Source organism: Saccopteryx bilineata, chromosome 4, assembly GCF_036850765.1.
Source record: "Saccopteryx bilineata isolate mSacBil1 chromosome 4, mSacBil1_pri_phased_curated, whole genome shotgun sequence".
Classification (NCBI taxonomy): domain Eukaryota; kingdom Metazoa; phylum Chordata; class Mammalia; order Chiroptera; family Emballonuridae; genus Saccopteryx; species Saccopteryx bilineata.
The window spans coordinates 110,765,775-110,785,858 of record NC_089493.1 but is presented as its reverse complement, the minus strand read 5'-3'; the positions used below and the strand labels follow the sequence as shown (position 1 = coordinate 110,785,858).

At 36.1% G+C, this 20,084-nt stretch overlaps 1 long non-coding RNA gene across 1 annotated transcript; it reads left to right on the top strand.

Annotated features, from left to right (window-relative positions):
• The first annotated feature begins 2,198 nt into the window (after window positions 1–2,198).
• LOC136336269 (uncharacterized) lies at window positions 2,199–19,954 on the top strand. Its single transcript, XR_010731403.1, has 3 exons — window positions 2,199–2,250; window positions 8,476–8,554; window positions 19,805–19,954. It is a non-coding gene; the product is annotated as an uncharacterized lncRNA (long non-coding RNA).
• Window positions 19,955–20,084: the final 130 nt, after the last annotated feature.

Sequence of the window (20,084 nt, the reverse complement as noted above, 5' to 3'; positions counted from 1 at the left end):
TGTTTACCAGTAAGAGTATCTTAGAAACGATTCTCAGGAAATGCAATTTTAGGAAATACAATATTCTTTACCATGTACCATTTGTTAAAACAACCAAATTAACAATAAAATATATCAGCACAGCTTGGCTGTACCATTTATTTAATTAAGAGGATCTCAGAATTAATATATTACACAAAACCACTTATCCTTGCAAGTAAAGCATAACTGTTTGTCACAATTATTCTAATATACTTCTCTTCTAAGGGAAATTTTTAACTCAGGAAAGCAAGGTTTGGCATGGAAAGAGTTAAGAACCATGAAGCAACAGTAACCCCATTTAGATAAGGGGATAGATGGGTGGAGCAAGGGAACAATACACTAAAGTGCTTTTCTTTCACAGATCTTGGTTCAAATTAAGGTTAAATTCCACAGGAGGATGTGTTTTCCCCATATGGAGTCTTAAAGGACATGTCTTTGTTTCTAACTTCCCAGGGAAGATATATGTTAACACAAACAAAGCATTTCATAATAAATTTAACTTTTATAGAGTGACTAATGCCCTGTGGAGATAAGGTAGACTCCCAGTCACCTGTGTTTAATCCAGGCTGAAGAAATTATGCCAAGGGCACACTGACAAAATTTTATTCCTTGGCGAAGATGGCAGTAACTTGGTAGGCACAAGAAAGGGTCTTGGTTTTAAAAAGCCTCATTGGAATGACTCTCCCTTCCTCACTGTGAACACAGTTTAGCATTTATGTACTTTGGAAGGACAAAGAGGTGAGGTAAGCCTGCCAAAATTTGAACTTGTGTTTCTGGGAACCTGTTAGTAGGTCAACTGTTGCAAATGTATGAGAATCTGCAAAGGAGTGGTGGCTACTAGAGATCTGGGAGTGGGGCTACAAATAGCTTTACTAAAGTGTGCATACTGTATCTTCTTCTAGATCTCAAGAGGTGACAGGATGTTTAAAATGTGACAGAGGATCACTATTATTCAATCAAATCTGTTTTGGGGGGAAGGGTAGGCATGGGAGGTGAAACAACAGAGGAAGAGATATCTTTTCCACTAGAAATATTTACTGTACCGTTTATAGATAGAAAAAGTGTCTTAAAATTTTTTACCTGGAGTCTTGTTAACCATAATTTATTAATGTATCTCTTCTTCTCAAGAGGAATAATTATTTATGTAAGTAGAACTTTCCCCCATTTTTTTTCTTTCATCCTTATTAACTAGAGGCTTAATTCTTAAATTTTTATGCTTGCAAAATGTCCCTGAACTGGTGGGTAGGTAACTCACTCATTGAACACGTACATCCCTTTCCATGTGCAGATTTTACTGACTTCAACTGAAGATTGTAAGAATCAGCCTGTGGCATGTGAACGGGTTCTTTTTTTAAGAGAGCAAAACCAAAACCTGTTTTGTATCTGTCGTGTTGGACATACCAGACTATCCAAGATGTAAGGTTTGAGATATATATATATATATATATATATATATATATATATAGTCATTCTGACAACAGGAAGAAAATAGAAAATCTATTAAAATTTAAATAAAATAGAGTAGCATTTACCTCTCTTCCTGCACTTACTTAAAAAGAGGACACTGACATAGAAGAAACTTGATTTTAAGTTTATGAGGGTTTTTGAAACATCTCTTTAGTGTATCAGTCTGCAGGTCTCTGCTATTGATTCTAGATAAAATATCATTATTTATTCCAAGATATCTATTTCTTTATAGTCCTAATTTTCATCTTGTGCTATGAATTAAATTTTTTTAAAAACTTTCACTTTTTTATGTTAGTCAGTATCTAACAGAAGAAACTTTTCTGACCTTAGACTATTAGACAAGAATCATGACATTTCTCAGGCAAATCCAAAATTCAAAAAAATCAATGAACTATTCCAAGAGGAATACCACAAGGGGGCAGGTGAATCCAGGCTAGGTCCTAGGGGGAGGGTCTCAGCAGTGGGGATTCTGGTCAGAAGAGGGGAACCATGAGATGAAAATCAGAAACAACTCTAGAGATAATATTTCTTCATGAACTTAAGCATTTTATCTGGAACATCCAAGTAAAATTTTATTTAGAATCTATCCAAAGGCATTAATTACACAATATACCAAAAAAAAAAAAATAGATGAAAGAGAGCAAACCAATGTAGCCATAGTCACACACTGGAAGCGCTCACTGTGTTTACAAGGCCGCGGGAAAGTTTCTGGAAAAGGGAAAGGCTGCTGAGAAGGAAACCAGGGTCTGCTTTGAATGAGTGGTAAGTATCAAAGAATTAAAAGATATGTGAGAAGGTATTTTTGTTTCAAAGTGATCCTAATAACCAACAATTTCACAACAGAAGTATAAACTTGGAATAATGGAGCTATATCAGTTTCTTTTCTCACACAAAAAATTGAGAAATTAATTGTAGGCATTTCAGGAAAGATAAAAGCTACTTCTTTAAAAGGTTACTGAAAGGGTCTGCTTTCATTTTCATTAGAAATTAAACTTAACCTACCAATAAGAGGCAAAAATTGATATTAAAATGACTTTTTCTACAAATATTTTAAAATTGACATCAGTCATCCTCTGTACAACTGTCAATGACCGTATCATCAATGACCAACACATTGCTACTTTTTATGCAAAGTGGGCAGGATCAATTCTATTTGGTAAAGCTGGAAATTCGCACTGGCCTTCCTCTTATATGTTCACAAAGGAAACATTTTTAATTACTTAATGTGGTAAATAGGATATTATTTTATTTTTTATAAATTAATGAATTAAAATGCATAGGCATATATAACAATATATAGTATAATATAATATTATATATATTATAAATAGTATAGTATAATAAAGTAATATTATATAATATAGTATAATTAAATATACAAGTTTTGTTTCTTACTGGTAATTTTTATATAGTTTCTAATAACAATTAGAATCTTCAAAATGAACTTTTAAATAGTTTCTCTTATTTATGGTAAAATTAACTTCTTATTTAGACCCTACAACAATTTTCTATAGTAACAACATAAAAATCACTCTTATTATAAATCTATTGCTTGATGAGGTCATCTCTTAATACACTTTAGAAAAAGTTAGGTTTTAGAACTTAGGGCACCAACCTGAGTAATGTTTCTGTTACACCATTATATATTTTGGTATCATGGTACCGTAGGACTTAACATTAGTTGAACTATTAAGCCCCTTTTACAAGGAAACTTCTGGACTCAAAAGTAAATGCCCATTCTTAATGATTTTAACACTCTGTTTTTCTCAAATTCACTCATTTTTTTCTGTGTATATATGTATATACACACACACATTATACTATACACTCATACATATCTACATATGTACACACACACACATACTTGGTGCAATCCATCGATGGTGATATTTTAGGATAGTCTTGCTCCTCTTTTTGGTCTGTGAAGTAGCTTTTTCCTCCTTGTCTTTCTTTATCCCAAATAACTTCAGGGTCCCAAGTAACTGCAGGGTCCTCACATAAAGGACATGGAGACAGCTTCTGCAATGCTTGAAATGATAATGCTTTGGTTTTTCAATGTGCAAAGTTGGATGGCTTTTAAAAGCTGACCAGTCCAGGGCTATTTGCACATAGTAGACATTCAATAAATATTTATTGATTTGATTTATTCTAGAATAAAGAACTGGGTAACAACTCTTTTTTCTCTTCATTGATGTGCTATGGTTGAGCCTGTGTACAAACGCATTTATAGGTAAATATTAATAGTCATGGTCATTGAGAATGTTTTAGAAGAAAAAAATATCTAGATCTGCAGGCTATTAGGAATAACAATGATTGGGAGCATGTTTAATAAAACATTCTAAGTAGTTATAAAATAGTAGATGACAGACACCATAAAATAGGGTCTAACAGAAGAACATGCTGATAAATATTTGGAAACAAATGGCCACCCCATAGTATTTGAATCAACCACATGCTGAGGGTAAGACAAAGAGCTTTTCATTAAAAAAAATAGGGATAATATTTTGGCTCACTAAATTATAAAATTTACTGAGCATATTTAAACCATGTAACATTTTCTTTGGTACAGTCTCCCTTGTAATAGTCACAAAAGTGTTTGTGTATATTTTATTGACAATTGAGAGACCTTGAACATGCAACATGAGAATTTCTTCCAAATTTCAAATAATGTGTAAATTTGAAAGAGTTAAACTCTGTACTCCTACCATTCAAAAGAGCATAATTGATTTATTTCCTTTTCTGGTCACTAACAGTAAAAACTGTTTCTGAGCTTGCAACATGTTAAATTTTGGCTCAAGTAAAATTTACAACAGCAAGGTTTATGATAAAATCTGTCAAAACATTAACCACGAGGGCACAAATTTCAGCTCTTAAAAGAAACAGGGAAGCAGGAGCTTAGGAATGAATACACATTTGTACTTCTACCTCTAAATATGCCTGCTAATGTCACATTATGACAGTTATCTAATTCTTTGCTCTCATTTTACCAAAACGTGAAAGTTTCATAAGGTGACTATGTGTTTTAATTAATAAGTTTCAAAAAGATGAGATATCCTAATTCTAAATAAAAAAATTACTAGCTAAGAGAACTTTAGATGTTCAGAGGAAAAGCTAAGACTCTATAGCATTTTCATTTCTCGCCTGATAAATTTTAAGAAAAGTTAAGTCTTTTTTTTTTTTGTAAGTGAGAGGAGGGGAGATTGTGAGATAGATACTTGCATGCATCTGACAAAGATCCACCTGGCAACCCCATCTGGGGGCAATGCTTGGACCAACTGAGCTATCCTCAGTGTTGGGACCAATGCTCAAACCAATGGCTGCAGGAGGAGGATAGAGAGAGAAGGGGGACAGGGAAGGGAAAAGAAGCAGATGGTTGCTTCTCCTGTGTGCTCTGACCAGGGATTGAACCCAGGACGTCTGTACACTGGGTGACAGTCTATCCACTAAGTCAACTGGCCAGGGCCAACAAAAATGAAGTCTTAATGTAGTTAGTGTCTTAACATTTTTGCTATACTGTAAGACAAAGATGGTTCATTTGGCTATGTGCCAAAATGTGAGCACTATTCATTAAGATGATTTTAATTTAAACAATGTTGGCAGTTCTGGTTTACTGTTGTTTGATGAATAAAAAAACTGTAGTTCCTAGAAAATTACAAATACTGTCATTGAAAGTGAATCACTCTGCTGGCAATCATTTGTAACCAAGATAGTGAAGAAGTACATGCTAGAAACAATTTTGGAGAAGGACATGCTATCCCGAAATATCACTTGATTAGACACAGCCAGGACAGGTTAATGAGAAGACACTCTTCTTTAAGGAAATTAAAGGTGTTAATGTCATACGAGTAAAATGCAATGGCTATTCTATGCTTGAGTGTTTCAAAAAGCCTTTGATATAACTGACCTATGTGTTTATGTTTTTAAGCTTTAGGATTTTCATTCAGCAAGTAATGTGATGAGAATTGGTGGAGACTAAAGTAGAGAGGAAATAAAATTAGTAACTAAATATTAGTTTTGGAAGTTGTTACTTGGTGGGTAATGTTCACACACAAATTATGTTTACTCTCAAATATCTTATAGGATAGGTCAGGTATTGAAAAAATGATATAAAGCCAGAAAGTAAAATCTCAAGAAAGTTTATTAAAATAATCAGAATTCATAAAACTTTTGTTATTTTTTGGAAATAAGGAATCATTAAATTATGAACTGAAGTAGATTGAAGCACTATCAGAAGGCACCCAACCACACCAGCCTGGTTTATATATTGCTTTCCATATTCCTCTCTTTGCCTGAACTTAAAATTTTGACACACTTAATTCCAGAAGGCAACTTAGTTATTACCATTGTTCAGTAAAGATTTACATGGCAGATTTTTGTGGTCTGGAGATTTTGTATAAACTTTCCAAGACAATGAAGCCATGTCTTCACTTTATCGTAGAATGGAATTTCAAACTTTAAACTGTGTGGAACAGCTACACAAGAAATTCTGATTTCAAAAACTAAATCTAATTAAACCAAACCAACCAAACCAACCAAACAGCCAAACAACCAACCAAACAAGCAAACAAAAACCAACCAAAAAATCCCCAAGCCCACAAAATTTTTCACTTTAAATTGATTACAGTTAAAACTTAACATCTTCAGCTGAGCACAGTGTTTTACCTGCTATTGTGTCAGGTGCTGGATAACTTGATATAATTGTGTATTTTAATACCACTGTTTGAGGAAAAGAGACTCAAATCTTAATCATTTAATGCCAGATATTTTTTAGAAAGAGAGGCTACACAAATATTTGTAAAACAAAACTCTATTTTGAAAATTCAGGTTTTCATCATTAACAAGAATGATTATTCATCTGTGAAAAGAAATAGGAACAAGACAATTTCTGACCTCCAGAGGCTGCCTTCTGCTGAGAGGTAGCACAGGAATACTGAAAAAGGGGGAAACGGAACTGTTCTAATAAGAGACAAGGAAGGGGCTACAAGCCATAGAGAAGAGATACTAACTGCAATTTGGCACTGGAGTGGGGTGGGGATTCAGAGAAAGCTCCATGCAGGGTCGCATGTAAGTATTCTTGAAGAATGAATTTAAACACATGGAGGTGAATTTGATGGAGTAAAGGATATAACACACAGCAATGAATTAAATGAAGAAAGCACATAAGAACTGAAACGCAAAGGACACTTGAAGCATACAAGGTCTAAGGTTTTAGTAAGAATGAAATGTGCTTTTATTAATTTTCTTGCCATTCTTATAAAAACAGAATAACATGCCAGAACTTAAGTGATGATTTGGGCTATTGGTCCTTCGGGGGAAAAAAAATCTAACCTAGGTCCAGAAAAATCTTCTTAAAATCTAAAAAATAAAAGTACACACATTCCATTCTCTGATTCAAGAGCTGATGAAGTCACTTTTTGTCTTACTGCAACTTAAAGATAATATCTGCAATATTTAAACTTGCAGTTCACAGGATAGATTTATTTCTTGAAAATGGTGCCATTTTTATAAAAGCAGAGATAAAGATTATTTTGGTATGATTGAGGACTTGAAAGGAAACTTCTGATTTCAAAAGTTTTTCCTCACTTTTATTTGACAAACAAAATTACATACTTATATTCCTCTATGTCACCTAAATAAAAGTATATAACTACTCTTTATAATATACCCACAGTTTAAGAAGATAAGATGCAAAAAGCAACTTTAATTTTGCAAAGGGATAAGACTCTGATATGACAGTAATAATCAACGTACCTTAAGTAAAGCAGTAACACTGAGACACTTTATGTCAAATTATTTTATCACTGTTAAAATTATATTTGAACTGGTTTACGACTTGGAGAAGAAATTCATTCTCCTTAGTTTCAGTCACCTGGTTTTTGTTTCAAAACAATATGTTTAGAAGCAAAATGAGGCTGAGAGATTTAAAGTAAAAACTTGTCTTTAGCAAGCCAATGTGTACATAATCCATATGGGTTGAGAAACATTCTTTGTGACATTATCTGGAGGATCTCCCTAAGCAACCAAAGCTGTTGACTTGGAAGAAAAGGGCCACATGAGACAAAGTACATTTTCCAAGTGGATTTGGCAGCCCTCACCTTTTATGTAATTTTGGTTCTTCTACGTTAGGCAAAGTTCCCAAGTCTCAAAGCAGGCACACATTTTGAAGTTTCTGTTACAATAGGTATGCTTTTTTGAAATGAGAGTCACCTCTTATTTGAGCTTTCTTAGGTGCACTTTGGTTTGTTTCTTTAGTTTTCATAGTGTCAAGACTACTTTTTTGGGAATACCTGGACTAGACAGGCAAGAGCGTCTTACTTGCCTAAAGACCTATAAATTATATGGTTTTAATGCTAAAACCAGGAGTGTTGATTGCTACTGTTTTCTACGTCTTGCTTTGCATGGAGCCAGTGTTAAAAGTTTGTTAGCTAGAGCTTAGCAAACACAATGGCTAAAGGAATGGAGTTACCATACAAGTGTTTAAATTCCACCACGGATCCCTAGCTACAATGGAGAAGAAAGTTCAAAAAACAAAAACAAAGTTGCAAGGTCTGAACTTGTGTGTCACGGATTCTTCTTACTCATCACCAGGCAGCTCTTATTCAGGGCAAGCAGGCCCTCCCAAGCAACATGGTTAACTGAATACGGATCTTGAACATGTTGGCTGCAGATAAACCAAAGTGGCACATGGCTCATAACTCAAACATTTCATTTTGGGCAGCTGTTAGTTTTCTTGCCCAGGCTAATTTGGATTATTCAATCATAATTCTTTTCTCTAGTGGAAAATTGCTTGTAGTTACTGGTGGGGACAAAGAGCTGCAATTATGCCTCTTGGAAGATAATTTTATTATCTATTCATTTTCATCAGACATATAAGTTATATTAAATTGGGAACTAAATTCAGAACATTTTATTAGCAATACAGGTGTGCGTGTATATGTGTGTGTGTGAATTTAATAATATTTCACCCTGACTGCTGTTTCCTGCTAGGATGGACCTGGACTTGATAAGCAAGTAAAAATGCTGATCAGAAAATGACAAACATAGTCTCAAATGCATCAATATGTTGGTAAGTTGGTAACTTGGAGAGATCAAAACCTAAGTAAAACTGGGAATCCTAAATGGTAAATGAAGCACAGGGTGTTTTTTTTGTTTTTGTTTTTATGTATTTTTTCGAAGTGAGAAGTGGGGTGGGGGCAGTAGACAGACAGACTCCCGCATACGCCTGACTGGGATCCACCCAACTGGGATCCACCCGACATGCCCACTGGGGGCGATGCTTGGTCCATCTTGGGCATTGCTCCGCTGCAACCAGAGCTATTCTAGTGCCTGAGGTGGAGGCTTCCACATGTTGGGCTGACACTCTACCACTGAGCAAACCGGCCAAGGCCTAGAAGGTGTGTTTTTTTTTTTTTTTTTTTTTTTACCTTGAAAGCATTTGCCTTATGCTAGGGGTGAAGTTGAGCTTAGATATTTATACTCTTCTACTGGAGCAAGGAATAAGGACACAGTCCAGAGTTCACCCAAAAAGAGAATTCTTTAAGACAATATACAAAGCATTAAAAAAATTCCCTACTATATATATTTTTAAGATTCCACATGAGAGCATGCATTATTGGTCTTTCTCTCTTATTTCATTGTCCTTCCATATTGTTGCAAAAGGAATGATTTTATTATTATATTTTTGAAGATTTTACTTATTGATTTTAGAGAGAGAAGAATGAGAGAGAAAGGGGGGAGGAGCAGGAAGCATAAACTCATAATAGTTGCTTCTCATATGTTCCTTGACCCGGCAAGCCCAGGGATTTGAACCAGCAACCTCAGCATTCCAAGTTGATACTTTATCCACTGCACCACCACAGGCCAGGCTATTATTTTTTATGGTTGAATTATATATATATAATCACAGCTTCATTATGCATTCACCTGTTGATGGACACTTAAGATTGTTTCCATGTCTTGGTCATTGCTAATAAAGCTGCAGCGAACATGGGGGGTGCAGATATCTTTTCAAGTTAGTATTTTTGTTTCCTTTGGATAAGTATCCAGAAGTGGAATTACTAGATCATATGGTAACTCTATTTTTAACCTTTAAGTATCCTCCATACTGTTTTCCATACTGTACCAGTTTATAATCACACCAAATTGTACAAGGATTTTCTTTTCTCCATACCCCCCCCCAACATTTGTTTTATCTTTTGTCTTTTTGATGATGTCCATCTTTAAGAGGCATGAGGTGATATCACATTGTAGTTCTGATTGGCATTTTCCTCATGACTAGTGATGTTGAGTATTTTTTCATGTACTTGGTCTTTAATATATCTTCTTTGGCAAAAAAGTCTATTTGGGTCTTTTGCTCATTTAATTTTATTTTATAATTTTCATTCAGTGATAGGAGGGGAGGCAGTGAGGCAGACTCCTCTACAAACGCCCCAACCAGGACCCACCTGGAAATTCCACTAGGGGGCAATGCTCTGCTCACCTGGAGCATTGCTCTGTTGCTCAGCAACCAAGCTTTCATTAGTGCCTGAACTATAGGAACCATCCTCAGCACCTGGGGTCGATTCATTCCAATTGAGCCATGGCTGCAGGGGGGGAAGAGAAAGAGAGAGAGAGAAGCGAGAAAGGAAGGGCTAGTGAAGCAGATGGGGTCTTCTTCTATGTGCCCTTACTGGGAATTGAACCCAGGACACTCACACACTGGGTTTATGCTCTAACCCCTGTGCCGAGTCATTCCCCAAATCTAAAGTGGCCATTTTTCATGGGAGAAGCAAACTAGCAAAGGGAAGCAATTACCCTGCCCACTTAGAAGCAGGGGGCACATCAGGGATACAGGTTTTGAGTACTGAGGTCTAAGCTACACTGCCCCCCACTGCTAATTACCCACCAAAGGGCGGGCCTGGTGGCGGTGGGGGTGGTGTCCATGCCCAAGTGCCTGAGCAGGTGGTGGCAGCTGTGGGCCAGTAAGCAGACAACACATTGGGAAAATAGAGGCCACCCCTACTGGCCAAAAGTAGATAAAAGCCAGCCTAGGAGTGCAGTAGATATTTACAATGGCACCTGGGCCCAGCAGAGGCAGCCACAAATTCTGGATTACCCATAGCTCCAAGAAGGTTGCTAAGGGCCAGTCATAGGGAGTGACCCCCCCACCCCACTAGTTTGCACTAGGTTCCGGCCAGGGATGTCCAGGGATCCAGTGGCTAGATACAAAGAGCATCAGTTCAGGACCTAACAACCCTTGTTAAAGTGGTATCTTAAGAAAGGGCTCCTCACACCTGACCCAATTAAAGCATAGAAAACGCCAACACAAATAGCAAAAAGAACAGTAGCAGCAGACAAGTAGCCCACAGCTGATTACAAACAACAGCTGATGCCAACAAAAGAAGATCTAGAAACAACACAATGGGAAGCAGGAGACTGACAACACCAACCCTATACTCAGCTAGCTACACAAACAGCACATCCAAAAAAGGAATTTATACACAGACAAAATGGGAAGACAGAGAAATGCAATCCAAATGAATCAACAAGAGAAATCCCCAGAAAAAGAACAATGAGATGAAAATAACCAAACCAAGATACCGGATGCAGAGTTTAAAATAATGATTGTTAGGATGCTCAAGGATCTTAGAGCAACAATGGACATACATATGAGCACCTAAATAAAGAGATAGCAAACATCAAAAATGATATTCAACTCATAAAAAAGAATCAGTCAGAAATGACAAATACAATATCAGAAATGAAGACTACACTAGAAGGAATTAACAGCAGGCTGGATGAAGCAGAGGATTGAATCAGTGATTTAGAGGACAAGATAAACAAAAGTATGGAAGCAGAACAGCAAAAAGAAAGGCTCAAAAAGTCTGAGGAAATTCTAAGATAGCTTTGTGACAACATGAAAAAAACAACAACATCTGCATCATAGGGGTTTCTGAATGAGAAGAGAAAGAACAAGAAATAGAGAATCTGATTGAAGAAATAATAGCTGAAAACTTCCCTACATAGATAAAGGGAAAAGTCACACAAGTTCAAGAAGCACAGAGAATCCCATTAAAGAGGAACCCAAAAATACCTCCACCAACACACATCATATTAAAACACTAGTTAAGAGATAAAGAAAGAATAAAAAGGCTGCAAGAGAAAAGCAGTCAATCACCTACAAAGGAACCCCCATAAGGATGACATCTGACTTTTCAACAGAAACACTTGAGGCCAGAAGAGAATGACAAGAAATATTCAAAGTAATGCATAACAAAAGCCTACAACCAATACTTCTTGATCCAGCAAGGCTATCATTTAAAATTGAAGGAGAAATAAAAAGCTTCCCAGGCAAAAAAAAATAAAAATAAAAATAAAACCTTAAGGAATTCATTACAACCAAACCAATGCTGCAAGAAATGTTAAGGGGCCTGTTGTAAACAGAACAAAGGGGAAAAAAATCTAGAAAAAGAGGAATGCAGATTTAAGGAATGAAATGGCAGAAAACAACTTCATATCAATAATAACCTTAAATGTAAATGGATTAAATGCTCAATCAAAAGACATAGAGTAGCTGCGTGGATAAGAAAACAGGACCCATACATATGCTGTCTACAAGAGACCCACCTCAAAACAAAAGATATACATAGACTAAAAGTAAAGAGATGGAAAAAAATATTCTATGCAAATGGAAATGAAAGAAAGCTGGGGTAGTAACACTTATATTTGAAAAAATAGACTTGAAAACAAAGGTTATAGTAAGGGCTTAATAACCAAAATTTATAAAGAACTTGTAAAACTCAACACCAGAAAGGTAAACAATCCAATAAAAAATGGGCAAAAAAAAATGAATAGACACTTCTACAAAGAGGACATACAAATGGCCAATAGGCATATGAAAAAATGTTCAACATCACTAATCATTAGAGAAATGCAAATTAAAACCACAATGAGATACCACCATACAGCTGTCAGAATGGTGCTCATTAATAAAACAATGCACAATAAGTGCTGACAAGGGTGTGGAGAAAAGGGGACCCTCCTGCACTGCTGGTGGGAATGCAGACTGGTGCAGACACTGTAGAAAACAGTATGAAGATTCCTAAAAAATTAAAAATGGAAATGCCTTTGGACCCAGCTATCCCACTTTTAGTAATATATCCTAAGAATACCATAGCACTGATTCAAAAGAAGAAATGCACCCCCATGTTTATGGCAGCATTGTTTATAATAGCCAAGACCTGGAAACAGCTCAAGTGTCCATCAGTGGACAAGTGGAATAAAAAGAAGTGGTACATATATACTATGGAATACTATGCAGCCATGAAAAAGAAGAAAATCTTACCTCTTGCGACAACATGGATGGACGTGGAGACTATCATGCTAAGTGAAATAAGCCAGTTAGAGAAATAAAAATATCATATGACTTCACTCATTTGAGGAATCTAATGAACAATGTGAACTGAGAAACAGAATAGAGGCAGAGGCGGGTTCAAAGGTACCAGAGGGAAAGTGATCAGAGTGAAAGGGGATGAGAGGATGGGATCAGAGAAGGGAAAGAGATTAGTGAAATTATATATAATAACACAGCATTTTGAGAACAGGACAGCAAATCCTGGAGGGAAGGGAGGAAGGCATTTGGGGGAGGAGCCAAGAGGGGTGTTGAGGGGTACATGGGGGGAGAGATATATTTGGTGGGACACTTGAATCTATGTATACTCAACAAATTATAATCAATAAAAATAAACAAACAAAAAATCAGATATGTAGATAAATGGAAGAGAATAGAGAGCCCCAAAATAAACCTACACCTTTATAATCACTTAATATTTGACAAAGGAGGGAAGAACATATTGTACAATGAGGTAATGGTACTCTATTCAATAAACAGTGTTGGGGGCCCTGACAGGTTGCTAAGTGGATAGAGTATCAGCCCTGCATATGGACATCCCAACGTCCATTCCCAGTCAGGGCACACAGTAGAAAAGACCATCTGCTTCTCCCCCACTCCCTCTCCCTCTTCTCCTCCTGCAGCCAGCGGCTCAATTGGTTCAAGGATGGCCCTGGGTGCTGAGAATAGCTCAGTTGGTCTGAGTGCTACAGTCTCAAGTGCTAAAAATAACTAGGTACTTGAGCATCATCCCCAAACAGGGTTGCCAATTGGATCTTGGTAAGGGCACATGCGGGAGTCAGCCTATCTCCCCTTGTCTCACCTAAAAAAAATGGTATTGGGATAATTGGATAGATACATTACAAAAAAAAGAAAAGAAAAGAAACTTGACCACTTTCTTACACCATACACAAGAATAAACTTAAAATAGATTAAAGACTTAAATGTTAGATTCAAAACCATAAAAATCCTAGAAAACAGGCAGTAAAATCTCAGACATTTCTTGTAGCAATATTTTATTCTAATTTTTCATTTCAGGCAAAAAAAAAAAAAAAAAGAAAGAAAATCAGAGCCCTGGCAAAATAGCTTGATTGGTTGGAATGTTGTCCCAGAGTATGGAGGATGCTGGTTCGATTCCCAGTTAGGGAATACAGGAACAGCCTGATGTTCCTGTCTCTCTAAATAAATAAATAAATAAATAAATAAATAAATAAATAAATAAATAAAACAATTGGAAGTACATCAAACTAAAAAGTTTTGGCACAATAAAAGAAACCATCAACGAAATGAAAAGGCAGCCCATTAAATAGGTGAACATAACCGCCAATACATCTGGTAAGGGCTTAATAGCCAAAATTTACAAGGAACTTACAAAAATCAAGACCAAAAAGACAAATAATCTAATTATGATATAAACATAGGATTATTTTTTTTTCTACTTCTGTAAAATATGTCATTGGAATCTTTTTTTTTTTTGAGAGGAAGTAGAAGGGAGACACACACACACACACACACACACACACACACACACATGCAGAGAAGCATCAACTCATTGTTCCACTTGTTGTGCCATTGATTGCTTCTCATATGTGCCCTGACTGGGGCTCAAACTGGTGACCTTGGGCTTGAGCCAGAGATACTGGCATCCAATTGGCAATTTCAGTCTGCAGGAGGACGCTCTATTCACTATGCCACTGGCAAGGGTTGCCATTGGAACCCTGATGGGGATTACGTCAAATCTATAGACTTTTTTCTGTAGTATATACATTTAAAAATATTAATATTTCCATTCCATAAACATGGGATTCGCTATCAATTTTTTTTTAGTTTTGGTTTTTTTTTTTTACTTTATTTATTCAATTTTCAGAATTTTCAAAATTCCTTCAAAAATTATTTATTGATTTACTGAGAGAGACAGAAATATCAATCTGCTCCTGTATGTGTCCTAAGGAATGAACTGGCTACCCCCGCTCTTCCAGATGATGCTTTAACAAACCGAGTTATCTGGCCAGGGCATAAATTTCAAATTAAGATTTTAAAAACACTCTAAAGCCTGTACATGGTCCCAGGTAACTGGCAGAAGCAAATGCAAAGCCTCTATGGGGGAAGCCACCTTATACCCAGGCCTTGAAAAGTCTCATTAAGGATAATTCTAAGAAATAGAAGCTCAAATTCATGAATCACCAAACCTCCAAAAAAGTAGGCAACGTAAATGTAGCTAGCAGAAATAATACATAGCAAAACTGGAGCAGTAAATACTTGAGAGATTAAACTATTCAGAAATTAACTATAGAATAAACACATTTAAAATGTATAAGGAAATTAAAAAAGGGATTGAAAATGAGATGGGAGCAAGAAACCATAAAAATTACCAAATAAATGGGGGAACGAACAGACTATAACCTCCAGAAATGAAAAATGTAACAGAAATGTAAAACTCACTGGAATTCTGCTTCCAGACACAACAGAGTAGTAGTTTGTGGCAGACCAATGCTCTTGCCAAGAACAACTAGAAAAGCTGGATAAAATACAAAATGTATTTGTTTAAAAGTATTATAGAGGAGCTGAAACAAAGACAACGGGAGGGACTTAGATTCCAGAGAACACAGTGGTAAACTGATATGCAGCTGCTCTTCCCTGGAGGCATTTGCTGGTTTTGAGTGAAGGTGACAGAATGATAATCTGGGCTCTGTCCTGGCAGAAGACTGTTGCTAGGGACAGAGACACCAGCAGCACTTTGGTAATCTTGAAGGGCTGGAGTGACAGACCTGGAGAGTCAAAGGGCCTGAAACACATGCCTAGTTTCCCTTTCAAAATACTTGGCAAATTCTGAGATGTCCTAAGAAGAAGGTTAAAAAAAGCTTAGGTGAGAATAGCTAAAAGGGCCCCAGGGAAGATACCACTTTTATTTTTGAAAGCCCTGGTGAGCTATGCAATGGGAAGAGAGGCTAACCAGAGAAAGCTGAGCTTTATTCAAAATGCAACCCAGCATCCACTGGGCACAGTAATTGACTGGATTAAGGTGACTCACTCTCACTCGATCTTCCCAATAGAAGAAAGGTTAAGTCCTCTTTGAAGGAAGATAAAACCATTGGAAGGTTCAGGATGTTTTACATTCAGTCAACAATTAAGAAGCATGCCAAGAGACAGGACCATGTATCTAAACATCAAGGAACAAAATAGACAGTAGAGGAAGACCCACAGGTGAGTCAGATAGTGGAGTTAGTAGACATAGACTTTTAAATAACTATGACTCAAATGTTCAAGAAAACAGAGGCAAAGTGGGGACAATACATTTATTTTAAAAGATGAGTATTTCACAGAATCTGAAATTAAAAATTAAATAGATGGCTTTAACAGGATTGGTGAAATTAAAGGTAAATTTGAAAACTCAAAACTAATGTAATAGAGTAAAAAAAGAACAACACCGAAGAAGGTGGAAACGATATATGGGAACAGGGTGAAAAAATACATATAATTTAAAAAAAATACAGCAATGCCTGACCAGGCGGTGGCGCAGTGGACAGAGTATTGAACTGGGACACGAAAGACCCAGGTTCAAAACGCTGAGGTCGCCGGCTTGAGCACAGGCTCAAAAGCTTGAGTGCAGGGTCGCTGGCTTGAGCGTGGGATCACAGACATGAACCCATGGTCACTGGATTGAAGCCCAAGGTTGCTGACTTGAGCAAGGGGTCACTCAGTCTGCTGTAGCCCTCCAGTCAAGGCACATATGAGAAAGCAATCAATGAACAACTAAGGAGCCGCAACAAAGAATTGATGCTTCTCATCTCTCTCCCTTCCTATCTGTCCGTCCCTATCAAAAAAAATATATATATTATATATAATATATATAATCTCACAAGGAGGGGAAAAAGATATTGACCAGAGATTTCCTAAAATTGGCAAAAGTTATCAAGTCAGTTTTAATAAGGTCTATGAACTCAGGCAAGAAATCTACAAAGATCACATCTTTGCACACAGTAGAAGTGTCAAACAAAAAAGAAACGGAAAAAAAAACAATTGGAGAAAACAGAGACTTGACTTTAGGAGAAGAACATTAAGATTAACAGCTGATTTCTCAACAGAGAAGAGGGAAGCTGGATGTCCAGAGGATGACATTTTAAGAGAGTTATAGGAGGACAAAGGGAAATATCTTTAAAGCAGCCAGAGGACATATTATGTACAGAGAACAAAAATAAGAATGACAGCAGGAATAAAAACACAACCCAGAGATGATAAAGCAACATCTTGAAAATACTAAGGAAAAAAAGGTTCACCTAAATTTCACTATCCTGCAAAGAATGTTTTCCACAGAATGAAGGCCAAAAACAGAGACATTTTCAAACATACAAAAGATGAAAGAATTCATTCCCTGTATTAGTATAAATGATAAATACTTGAGGAATAAGGTAAATAATAACAGGTAGAAATTTGGATCTACAAAAAGTACTGGAAATGGTAAATATGTGGTAAATAGAAAATGTGTTATTTTAAAATCTCTAAAAATAGTTGACTGCTTAAAACAAAAACAACAATATTATTATTGTGTACCAATGTATTAGAAGTAAAATGTATGACAATAAGATTACAAGGGCCATACATGCATGGTGAGACATTGCTTTTATACGCTGTAATGGTCACTATTACCAGTTTATAGACTCTGCCCTGATGACTTCTACTGCCCATCCCACCCTGGTTCTCTTTCAGCCACATACCCTAAGCTTTAGATTCTAATTTCAGTACAGGTGATGGTGTTACATAGTCTGCTTATATTTATCTTATGATTGAGTGATCAAACACAACAAAGCATCGTTTTTAAGAGTTCAACTGTTGGTTCAACAATAAGTAGAGGTGCTTTGTAGTAGACTTCTATCACTATTATTTTTTAACTAGAATTTGATCTTTCACCTTAGGTTTTTTCTAAAATACTTACCAAAAACAATGTTTCTCTTTAATATTTTATTACTATAACTATTTTATATCTATGTAGTTTAGAAAGGTTCCTAAGGTACAAATTTTTCATATTGATTTTTCTCTTTATTAAACTGGTTAAGGAAGTCAGACACAGCTTCCCAGTGAACTTAATGTTTTCTTACTGCAATATACTTTATAGTGCATATCCAGTACAGTGTCTTCAGCATTATACTTATAAATTTGATTAAGATCAATGTATAATAATTGCACTGAAATGTATAGAATTTGAAATAGGGGATTTTATGTGAATAAAAAGTAAATATATTTTAGCCCTGGTTGGATAGCTCAGTTGGTTAGAGCATAGTCCCAAAGTGCAGAGGTTGCTGGTTTGATCCCCGGTCAGGGCACACACAGGAGCAGCTAGATTCCTGTCTCTCTCTCTCCCCCTACTTCTCTTGCTAAAATCAATAAATTAAAAATTTTTTTTTTTTTTTTTCATTTTTCTGAAGCTGGAAACAGGGAGAGACAGTCAGACAGACTCCCGCATGCGCCCGACCGGGATCCACCCGGCACGCCCACCATGGGGCGACGCTCTGCCCACCAGGGGGCGATGCTCTGCCCCTCCGGGGCGTCGCCATGTTGGTGACCAGAGCCACTCTAGCGCCTGAGGCAGAGGCCACAGAGCCATCCCCAGCGCCCGGGCCATCTTTGCTCCAATGGAGCCTTGGCTGCGGGAGGGGAAGAGAGAGACAGAGAGGAAAGCGCGGCGGAGGGGTGGAGAAGCAAATGGGCGCTTCTCCTGTGTGCCCTGGCCGGGAATCGAACCCGGGTCCTCCGCACGCTAGGCCGACGCTCTACCGCTGAGCCAACCGGCCAGGGCAAATTAAAAAATTTTTAAAGAAGTAAATATATTTTAGATATTTGAGTTTGTGCATTAAAATGCACATTTGATAATAATTAAATAGTCAAGACACTAATGGCTTCCAAAGTACCAGCATACTCTAAAACTGTATTTAGAAAACAGCAAAAAATAACAATATGTGTATTAAATTTCTGCAAAGAAATATCAATAGTATATATGTTAATAATTCTCAAAGATATATTTATCATTGTCAAATTCTAAAGTTTTACATTAAAAATAGTAACTTCAACATTTATAAATTTAACTTAAAGTACATAATAAAAAAGAAAAGTTTTTGGAAAGGCTATTCTAGTAAAAGGATTACAAGTTTGGTAACTTGAGATGCTCTTCTGGAATGTATGCTACTAGTTCAAATGTGCAAGCTCCAACTTAACAAATGTTTAAAATATTTGAGTTTTTAAAACAGTGCCAAAATAAACCACGTATTTTCTAGAGATGACATATTTAGCTAAGCACAAGCAATATAAATCTTTCAACCATTCCATGTATTTGTTTAAAAACCTCAGAAACCACATGCATTTCTAATAAAATATAAACAAAATACTGAAATCACTGGAGCCTAACAGTTGACTTATAAATCAATTTTTTGAAAAGGCAAGTGCACTTTTTTGTGTGTGTATGTGTGAATATAGATATATACATGGGCATATATCTATGTATATAGATATGTATTATACATGTATGAAGATATGAATAGGCAGTTTAATTGTAAATAATAGTCAACAACACAATACTTAATGTCTTGTGAACAATTTGTGTTCCATACACACTATATGAGGCAAGACAAAATGTGTAAGCCATGGTTATTTTATTATTATATTATGACACATTAATCACGAGTATTTGAAAATAGAAACTTTAAAAATTGTTATATTTAAAAATACTATATATAAAAGTGCTTTTTATGCAACTAAATCCAATCTAAAAACTACACATTTTTAATATTCTAACACTTGTTTTGTGAAAAAACAAAAACAATCTAATTCCGTCAGTAAGGAATATAATAAGAGTCTTCAGTTTATTTGAATAAGGAAATAGAGAAGGGCTCGTTTCACATTAAAAAGAGGAAGATATTTTATTAGGTAAAATATTTATTGTTTTTATTTTTATAGAGATGCAGGGAGAGAGAAACAGAGAGAGAGAGACAGGAACATCGAGCCACTCCTGTATGTGTCTGACCAGGAATCGAACCGGCAACCTCTGCCCTTCAGGATGATGCTCCAACTGAGCTGTCACCCAGGGCTTAGGTAAAATATTTTAAATAATTTTAACATGACTCATTTATTAAAATAGAATGATATTTTCTCATTTAAAAATAATTAACTATTGAGTTCACTGTAACTGCTTATACTTTGCTTATAACAAATAATCTTGCTTATAACTTGCCTATAA